A 10,735-nucleotide genomic window follows, 5' to 3' on the forward strand; every position below is an offset into this window, starting at 1 on the left:
TAGAGGAGTGGCCATCAAAGATCAAACCAGCGGTCTGTCATCTAGCCCAGTGTGCTGCTTCTCTGATACTTCAGAGAAAGGCATAAACCGTGCCCTCTCATAATGTCTCCAGCTAATTGTGAAGTCTTGTCTATCCTGAAGTACGGTATTTGATTGCCCATATATAACTGTCTGGAACTTGCATAACAACAGATGTTATTAATGGACATAAAATGATCCAGCCAAAGTTTTTCTTTTAATTCTAGCCAAAGTATTTGTATCAATCTTCTGCATAAGTAAATCCCAGAGAGTGACAATATGCTGTGAAAAGAACATTTCTTTTTATTGGTTCTAAATACACTGCCCTTTAATTTCTACTTTGCCTGCTGAGAAGTCCAGTGTTATTAATTAATATTATTGGATTAGAGGAAAAACTTGAATTTTAACCATGAAAATGAACTGAGAAAGTAAAGAAAACCCAAGAACATGGATAATTTTATTTAACTCTGTAAAACCCACATTTTAAAAACTGTTTGAAACACATTATGACCACAGTTGCCAACTTTCACATGGTAAATAAGCACCCCGACTTTCACTCTAAGACAAAAGTCAAGCTAATCCCGTTTCAAAACAAGCCAATCCCTAAGAACCCCAACACTTTATGTGACTAGATTCCCCAGTATGGAGTCTGGGATTGTAGTGGGCCCGCTGTGCACCCCTGACTCTCCCTCTACCTTGGCCCTGATTGCCCATTGCCTCCCCCCCCCCCTTGCCCATGCTTGCCGGAAGCTGATAAAAAAAAAAAAAAAAAAGCACAAGCAACAAGCCACAACAAGCAACAAGTTATAAGCCAGAAACTAGCCAACAAGCAACTCACAATCCAATTTAGCCAAAAACAAGCCCAATTTCTGCATTTTTTGCACGGGTTTGGCATGTCTGATTATGATCTTTTAGCAGTTCTGATCTTTTAATGAAATTGATTTATCTTTGGAAATCAATAGACCATAAAGGCATAATTTCAATAAATGCTAACTGGCAGAGGGATCTCCCCCCATACTGTAACTCATGTCAGTCCTGTCACAGTCATTACCTCAACACATTGTTGTCAGAATATATATCGCATAGGTGTCATGTTAGGAATCTTATATAAACTGATGACATGCTGGTTCTGAAATGCATTGTGTGATGTATGTACCGGTTGTGTGCAAAAAGATATAGATGTGTGCTGGAAATATGTTCTTAAAATGTGTTTGGGAGGCAGAGCATGAATCCAGCCTGCCCTAGACAAAGGAATGTGAATTTACCTGTCCGGATTGCTTGCTTATAGGCAGAGAATAATGGCAGTACATTTACATACACGGTAAACAAAGCCATCAAGCTAAACAAGTTGGGGAGAAGACAGTTTAACAGTCATGCCAAGGGACTGAAACTTCACCCCAGTAAGCCTTCTGGGGCTTAAAACAAAGACAATAGACTTTAAGTAACAAAAAGGGAGAAAAAAAATGCATGTTAGTTATCCTTCATCTAGGGGACGATATAGTACAGCACCCTTTGAGCCAGGGGCAGCTCTACCAATTTTGCCGCCGAATTGCCGCCGCAGAGGGAAGAGCAGAGGAGCTGCCGATGAATTGTCGCCGCAGGACAGGGACTATCGCCTCATTTTAAATGCCACCCCAAGCACCTGCTTGGAAAGCTCGTGCCTGGAGCCGGCCCTGCTTTGAGCCTATGAAAAGCTAGATCCTCTTGGCCTGGCCAGCAAGAGTTGCTGGAGACTTGAGAAACCTGCTTAGACAAAGATGGTAACTTGCAGCAATTAAGTGAGTTTTGTTTGTAACCATACTTGTCTCTTTTTTTCTTGGTCAATATCACTTAAAATCTCTGTTCTTTATTAATAAATTTATACTTTTATTACAGAATCACCTCAGTGCTGTGTATTAAACTGGTGGATGAGTCCTCTGCTATCCTAACAGATTGGTGTGTACTCTGTCTCTTTGAAAGCAGTGAACTTAATCATTTCTCTGAGTGTCCAGTGAGGGGGGCTAGACATTGCAGATGACATATCTCTGGGGTACTCAGGAACTGGGGTTCACTCACTGATACCTGCCAAGTGAGTGTTGGACATTCAAAGTCCTGAAGAGCTTGCTGGCAAGGCAGAAAAGCTGGTGTGTGAGGGAACTGACACACAGCTTAGCAGCCGCAAAGCTCACTTGCTGAAGCGGAGAGGGGTAACACACGGGCACTTAATTGTGGACACCCCAAGCAAGATATGACAATGGGGCATATTGGTACTGTTTCTGTGCCTAAGACAGACTAAATGAAATAAGTATTTCTCAAGACCACTGGGGGGTTGATGAATAATTTTGCTCATTTATATTTTACAATGAAAAAAAGAGTAGCAGATACATTCAGTGGTATGGCAAATGCTTGAGGTACGATTAATCTTCTTCAGTGGTGACACCATATGTAAGCAAAATATAAAAGGCCCCTTTAGTAAAATTGCCCTGTCTGCTGTCACAATAATGGTTTGCTGACTTCACTGCAACAAAACTGCATCCCTAGCCTATAGTACATTTATAACACTGTAATAAAACCTGTCCATGAGATGTATTATCAACAGATATTTGATGGCACATGTGCTTTAGGCATCACAAAAAATACACGCTGAATACTCAGACTATATGTTAGAATTCTGATGCCAGTGGCTGGAAGGCTAGAGTAGATACTGTATCGAAGTTGTAAGTTTGATCATCTTAAACTTTCAGGTGGACCAAGGCTCCTTTGAAGTGATGCCAAGACAGAAAGAAACAAGAGGCAGGAGAGAAACTACTGAGCTGGCTACTTTGCTGGAATTAGATATATGACTGACTGCTGCTGAGAAGAACTTAGAGATCAGTGTCGTAGCTCAGCTGGCAATAAAGATACCGCTGCTACAGACAAGATGACAAGCAAAAGAAGAGTAGATTGAAAAAAAATGGCTATTTAGAAATGTGTAATAAAAGATCCCTTTTAAATGGTCAGAGTACATACATATCGATGTACACTACTGTGCAAGATTACAGAGTAACATTTATGGTCTGTTAAACACCACAAGGACATTTGCATGGTGAATGGTAAGCAGATGCCATTGTTTTCCTAGAAAACAATAGCAGCTGGAAAGACTTACTACTCCCCTGCTTTGGAAACGTAATGGCATTCATTAGCTCCTGAAAATGCAAAAATGAGTGCCTGTCGCCCCCTGTATTTCCAGTTCAATAGTAATCGCCTGATGCCATGTGTAGTATTAATGAAGGATAAATGGTTTGCCAGCTGTGGCACACATGCCAGTAATGTTGTACCTGTAACAATGACTGAACTCTCACTAACTTGGAAGAGGATTAAATATTTTGTTGCACAGACCAATGATCTGCTCTGATAGGCCAAGTTCTGTGTGTAGTAAATACACTTACTGAATTCCTTAGCCAAGCTGGAGTGCCATGTACAAGAGAACAGGTGCAGGACACAAAGGTTCTAGTTTTCCGTTATTTTTAGATTACCCTTAATAATTATATAAAATAATTCAAAAACTAGTTCTGCTCCCCTCCCCCCCGGGATAATAGGAAAAGGAATAGCATAGGCTGTGACCTTATAAACACACTGTGATGGTCTTTACTAACGGGGAGTGTTGTCTAGTGGTCAGGGATCAGGCACTTCAACATGGAGAGCGAGGTTTTGGTAGGGGAGCCCGGGCTCTCCTACCTCACCAGGCTCTGGGTCAGGGCTGACACAACAGTCTGACACCCAGGAGCACCTTAAGGCTGCCCTCCCTGGGCCACTTCCTACCTCCTTCCTGTTGTCCAAAGTTTGTAGTCTATCACAGGAGGCTGTGAAGGGTGGCTGTTCACCACCTGGCACCTCTTTGCAGGTGAGGATGGTGATAGTTCTCTCCCTCTTGAAGCAGTGGCTGCCTCCTCTTGTGCTTCGGCCCTCCTGCCAGGTCAGTTTCCAGTCTCTCTCCTTCAAGGGGTAGCCCATAAACAAAACATGGGGAATCAAAACAACTAGGTTAGTATGAGAGAGTGGGAGATTCCTCTTTCTCCACGTATAAACAGAAGCAGCCCTCAGCCCTTTGAGGGAAGACATCCTGCCTTCTCCAGGAGCTATAAGGTAGAGGTCCTTTCTCTTCCCTGGTCTGCCCCCAAGTGAGCTGGTCTGCTCCTTTTTAACTCCTCCAGTTTGTGCACCTCTCACAGGTGTGGTGGGGCTGGCTGAGCCCAGAGAGCTCCTTAACCCTTTATTGCCCAGTGTGTGGTTTGTATACCCTCGCGCGCACACACACACAGCTTTGAGTTCAGTGGCACTACTTATGTAAAAATAAGCATGTGAGTGTTTGCATTTTGTTTTACTTACATATGGTATTACCAGTGAGGGTTAATCATAACAGAAGCAAACTTGCCATAGCTGAAGCAAATGTATCTTCTACTTTTTTTACCTTTAGAGTGATGTCCTTGAAAGTAGACTATCTAGTTAACTCTAAAGGTCAGTTCAGGTTGCTACAGCTAGGAAATCTGAGCTTTAGTTTCAGTCTTCCAGAGATTCTTCAGATGCAATGCCATGCACATATTGGCACATTAGCAAGACACAGCTGAAAAATGTCTTACAGAATTCGAGATCTGCAGGTTTTGCTCATATTGATCTTTTTATAAATCTTTACAAATATGCATATTTTAGGAATATCTGCTGCTGACCTGTGATGAAAACAGAGTGAACTGGGTGCTTCCCCACCACAAATACAGAACTGAATGTAATGTGTAACTGAAACCAGCAACAAAGGAGACTGGTTGCAGCATAGGATAAAACTAATAGCTCTGTCTAAGTGCCCATTTTACAAAAAAACCCACACACACCAAACCACTTTCTCTTCTCCAATTCCCATGTTTCATCTGGCAATTTTAAAGCCAAGTAATATTTTTCTGAGTGACTGCAGTGTTCTAAGAGAAAAATATGTCCATGTTGCATATTTAGAAGAGATATGGGTAGATAATGTCAAACCCGCCAGCCTTCTCTGTCTTTCATATACAACTGCAGTCCCAGTTTTTAGTACTACCCCCTCACCCCAGTTTTTTCCTTTACATTTTCTGTTCAGGCAAATCAACATGCTGAAACTGTTTAGTGGATGTTTGTTAGTATTGTGATTTGCAGCACGTTTATCAACATTTAAGGAACAGAATGTTGCAACTGACTCAAAACACTCATTAAACTTTTTGCAGAGGGACTGGATGGGCTCCATTCCTGTGCAAATTAAATCAAGTGGAGATGAAATATAGGAGAACTGTCTCAGACTCCTGTTACATCACATGGCACCATACTGTCTGACATTGCAGTATGTAGGGAGTGCTGGACAAATGGAAGACTGGTAGCTCCTGACCCATGCACATGAGGGAGGCATAAGAAGCCATTCCCCTATAGCCCATTGCTCATCCACGTGCTCAACAGGGATGCAGGTACTGCTTCCTTGATGTGCCCTCAGGAGCAGAGCACTATCACACTAAAGAGGGGCAGAAAGGGGAAAGGAGGAGAAAGGCCATGTATAGTACAGTGTGCATATTGCCCTCACTTAGACACAATTCCTTCCAGTACTGCCACTAGAGTGGCATGATTCTGAACCACTCCCTACCTTGTGCTTTTCCTAAAATGACTAATATATCCATGCTTCCATATCACACTGATTATCTTTGATGCCTTCCCTTTCGTAATAATTGTCATGTTCATGGCATACAAACAGAGAAAGCATGTTTTTTTATAATCTTTTTAGAAGGTGGCAACATAACACTATTTTCATTCTTAGAATTCAGAATAACACAGTCACCAGAAATAGAGAGAGATAAAGCAGGCTGCTCCCAAATAGAGAGAGGCCCAATCCACCCCACCTTGTTCTAGGCTGGCTTTTTCCAGACTGATTGCTGCTCTCCAGATTGCACACTTCAATAGAGTACCCCAGCCTGAAAGTAGGACCAGGAAACTGCCCCCACACTCACATACTCTTCAAGTGATAGCTGAAATTCCAATACATTCCTCAATATACAATAATGATACTCCAGTGGAAGGCGCAATAGAAATACAAAGTATCTCAAAGAACTTTACACATATGAGATTGCCAGTGCTTTAGGACAGGTACCACAACCTTGTTCTATGTTTGTACACTGCCTTAGTATAATGGTGTCTTGGTCCATGATGGTCTCCTATTGCAACCACAATAATGAAATGAATCAAGCTCCACAACAACTCTACAAAGTATTTTTATTTTGCTGGTGGAGAAATGGAGGCAGGGAGGGCTTAAGTGATTTGCCTACGCTCACAAAGAAACTGTATTGCAGAGCCAAGAATAGAATCCACTTCCCTCACTCTGAACCCACAGCCATCACCGCTTATTCTGCACATAGATTAAGGACAATAGTGCCATTTAGTTTTCTAAAATGTTAACTTTTACTGTCTTCTGGACTACTCTGTCACAATAGTTCAAGATAGGTGGGGTAGGAAGAAAAGCCAATGGACAAGCATCTCGCAAACTTAGATGTTATTAAACACAGGTTATATTTATTTAAGTTCAAACCAGTGGGGCAGGGAAGAAAAAGTTTCCCCACTTCCCTGTTGCCAACATCTAGATCCTCTTTGCTTATTAGGAGAGTCACTAGGGCTCCCTTTGCAGGTAGGAATGGAGTCTCTAGGAAGGCTCCTAAAGGACACTAAGCCCCATACATTTCAGAATGCTGTCCTGGGGGAATTATTAGGGCTCTATGACAGGGGTACATGGCTTGTTCTCTCCAATCAGAGTGCCTGGATTGTTCCTCACCCAACAAACAGAACATCTTCCTGGGTTTAGCAGTTAAAAGCACTTTACACCTTCATCACAGCACTCTCACTAGCAGCCAGATATTTGACTGATAAAGCCAACCAGTGTTAGATAATATGATTTCAAGACCTTGGATGTAACAGCATCCTATTCAGCATTAGGGAGACAGAGGGATATTTCCACTGAAGTTAGTGGAAGCTTTACCATTGGCTTCAACAGCATCAGGATAGCAGGATCTGGACCTTAAACATGAGCTCTAGACTGAGTAAATAACTAAAGTGAATGTTGAAAAGCAAGACATTTAACAAAATAAATGCTGTTAAATTCTGGATCCAGATGGGAGAGATTGTTCTGCCTTCATAATGAAAGCCCCTCCCCCACCCCCCAGTCTATGCACCAGTAAAATGATTGTCCTGTATTACTGTGGAAACTCACAATTCACGTTTCAGTAATAAATGGACTATTCCTCCCACTGCAAACTGTTCACTTGGATGGTTTTGATGCTGGAGCTATTCCCAGTTTTGGAAATGTTTGCCAGATTTGACCTTTATATTTGTGGTTATGCTTATACAGACATTACTCCTGGTTTGGAGAGATAATTTTACTGGTGACCTATGGAACAGTCATAAATGGTTTCAGAATAAATACTTTTAACTGCCTTTTCCTCCCACACTCACTGTGTGAACCAGTAACATTGAATATAGTCTTAATTTTAGGTCCTGCTTATCTTTACAATAGCTTCATTTGCATGCACACCCAACTTCCTGCTGCAGTGAGAAAACCCTCAGAGGTTCAGCTGTTGCTGTAAATCTCACTTGTCAGTGACACATTTTCTGTTATGCTGGAGCCTATTTTAAGCTCACCTGTTTTGGCTGCTATCCATAGCAGGTCCACAGTTAACATTTTTTTAGTATCTTCTCTAAAGTAAAAATGGCAACAAGCTCCCAGAGTAGTGTCTGCTTATGCTGCACAGCTCCTAATACTATATAGCACTTGTAATACTGAAACTTTTGCCATGTTTCCTTTGCCATGTGTGACGCCTGAAAGGCATCAGGGAATTGTCGAAAAGAGAGACACTCTGGGCCTGAGCGTGACAACCTTACACACTTTAATGAGCTGAGCTGACTCACACAAGGAGTCCCTTGAGAAATGGCTCATCAAAACAAGTCAGATTCCACACACAGGCCCTTCTGATCAACATTTGTTGGCTGAAATATGGAATTATCACCACCTGCAAGGAGACGCTGAGGGTAGCTCAGTCCATGGAGGTTGCTATTTGGCCTCGCTTGGTTCCTTTCAACTAAGCTATCCCCTAGTAGCATCCCATTTTATTTCCTACTGCAGCTCAGTGTGATGCCCCAGGTCTTGAACCAAGGCCTATGAGTTTTCCAGACAGCCACCACATCCTCACCTCTGCCCAGGTCAGTGTCTGCTGAAACCTAGTGGGCCAAGCAACTAGTAGGACTAGAGCCTCAGCCAAAGCAGCCTCCACAGGAGCCCTGATTGGAAGATTGCCTAGGCTCCATTGATTGGTCCAGCCACACTGTTTAAGCCAGAAGGAGGCACTGAAAGTTGTCTGAGCAACACCCTGATTTCCTGTTGTGGCTCCATTGGACCCTGCTTGTGCTGCTTCCTGCACCCAAGCCTGTTCTTGATTTCTGCTCTGCTCCTGGCTCCCACCTCACCCCTGCCTTTGCTCCTGTTCCATGCTTGATCCTTGCTTCTCCTCCAGTTCCTGCCCTTACCTCGCTTCCACCATTAGTTACCAGTCCTGGTTCCAACTTCTGACTCTGACTCTGGCTTGACCTTTGGCTCTGGCATTTGATATCTGGCTCAGCTCTGACCCTCAGTCTGATCCTTGGCTCCAATAATTGGCACTTGACTCTAGTGCTGACCCTTGGCTTCATTCCCCAACCTGGATGGCTGCTCTGCCCACTAGACATGACTCCTGCTCTGACTACTAGGCCAGACTGCCTACATCCTAGTCCATAACACTCAGACACAGAAGGCAGACATGGTAACTAGGGAGTCTCATAAACATATTGTTTGCTCCTTGCCCTATTCATTGTGCAGTGTAGCTGTATGCTGTTCAACAGCTACTGGGTCCCACCCTCAAGATGGCACCATTTCAGTGACAGAAGTGTCTTTAACCCAATCCCACCAGCTGGTCTGTGTAGGTACAAGGGTCTGCCTATGCAGAACAGTTTGCAGGATCTGAATCAAAGTTTATTCATCAGTTTTTTCTAGGTCTGGTAACATTTTGCTAAAATGTACGTTCTCAGAGTAAGGCTCAATCAATCATTATTATTATAGTAGTTTTATACCAAAGCACTTTACAAAGATTACTTAAGACTCACAAAATACCAGTGAGGTAGGTAAGTGATATTATTCCCATTTTGCAGATAGGGAAGTTGAGGCACAACGAAATTAAATGATTGTGTAAGGCGATATAGGCAGTTAGTGTCACAACTAGCAACTAGAACCTGATATCTCTTTGTGACATTTAGAGGGTTTCCCATCACTGGAGTACTGAGGCACCAGCTCCCTGTCCTCATCTCTAACCACTGGCAAACAATCCCTCCATTACGGTTATTGTTCACTGTGAGGATTTCAAATTGCACGTTGGGAATTTTGCCTGCTTGATGTAGTATCTACCTTTCATAAATTCATTTAAAAAGCCCCGGAAAAAACACAGCTTCCAACTGACAAGTGTTTGGCTCAGGCAGTTTATATCCATTTAAATATCACAACTAAAGTTCCTATGCAACTTTAAGTTAAGCTTTGATGTTTTTCCCAGTTTTCTCAGCAGCCATCACTTTTAATCGATTCCTGCAAAATAATCTCAAAATGAATTTAAAGGAATTATAAAGGAACCAAGGTGGCTCTGGTCTCCTGGACCCACCCTCTTCAGAGCCAGCTCCCCACTTCTCTCTAACACAGCTGGGTCAGCGCCTCAGCTGGTCTAAAATCTGTATAGCTCTATTGACCGCACTGACTTATATGAGCTGATGGTCTGGCCCTTTGTTTGGCAGGTCTCACTCCAATCCAGAATCCTGATTTAAATCAGTTCAATTTCCTTTCTCCCATTCCATTTTGTTTTGTCAGAGTTTGTATTTGGCTGAGGGGTTGGGGTTTTTTTTGGGGGGGGGAGGGACGACTACTTGGGGGTAAGGGGTAAAGCGGAGAACAATAAGTGAACAGAAATAACCTCACTGTGTAGGTATTCTCAGCTGTTTTATTCCTCAAACAAACAAAACAAACCTACAGACGCCTTCAAAGCCCAGATTCTTTCAAACCCTTTTGCCTCCCCTTCTTCTCCCACCTTGAACAAGAATTAATTGTTCATGTAAAAATCACAGCCCTGATTTACCACATGGGGCCCTTCCTCTGGATTCACACTCCATGTTATACTTCTCCAGGAACAACATCATCTAAAATGCACATGGAACCATAGGTACAAAACCTGGCAAGGAAGAACAGGATAATGGAGAAGATCACCAGCCTAAGGAAAACACAGATAAAACTTCACAGCCACATATTCACAGGGAAACCAATATCCTCTCAATATGGCAGGTAATTATTAACAAAGAAGGAGGCTATTTGCAGTGGTGCCATTTACCATTACCAATTCAATCACGTAAGCAAACTGAAAGGCACAATCCTGACCCATACCCTTACATAGCAGTACAACTTTACATATTCAAAATATTGTTTCTTCCTTTCTCAGACATAGTTTACTCACCCACACAGCTTCATAGAGATATGCAATCAGGGTCCTCCCTGTGGTCTGAGCACAGATATGGCAGCCAGGAACTTCTTAGTTATGATTCCTGGTACCATCTCCATCCACAGACTTGGGTAAGTCATTTAACTGCTTTGTCCCCATTTTCACACCTGTCAAACGAGGACAGTGATAGTTATTGCACC

At 42.7% G+C, this 10,735-nt stretch overlaps 1 long non-coding RNA gene across 1 annotated transcript in view; it reads right to left on the bottom strand.

Moving 5' to 3' along the window:
* The window catches only part of LOC125640342 (uncharacterized), a 77,586-nt gene extending 66,887 nt beyond the window's left edge, over positions 1-10,699 (bottom strand). The window contains exon 1 of the long non-coding RNA XR_012669404.1: positions 10,551-10,699. This is a non-coding gene — a long non-coding RNA (uncharacterized LOC125640342). The remainder of the gene's footprint in view (positions 1-10,550) is intronic.
* Between the last annotated feature and the right edge of the window lie 36 nt (positions 10,700-10,735).

This window comes from Caretta caretta, chromosome 7 (genome assembly GCF_965140235.1).
Source record: "Caretta caretta isolate rCarCar2 chromosome 7, rCarCar1.hap1, whole genome shotgun sequence".
In the NCBI taxonomy this organism is placed as follows: domain Eukaryota; kingdom Metazoa; phylum Chordata; order Testudines; family Cheloniidae; genus Caretta; species Caretta caretta.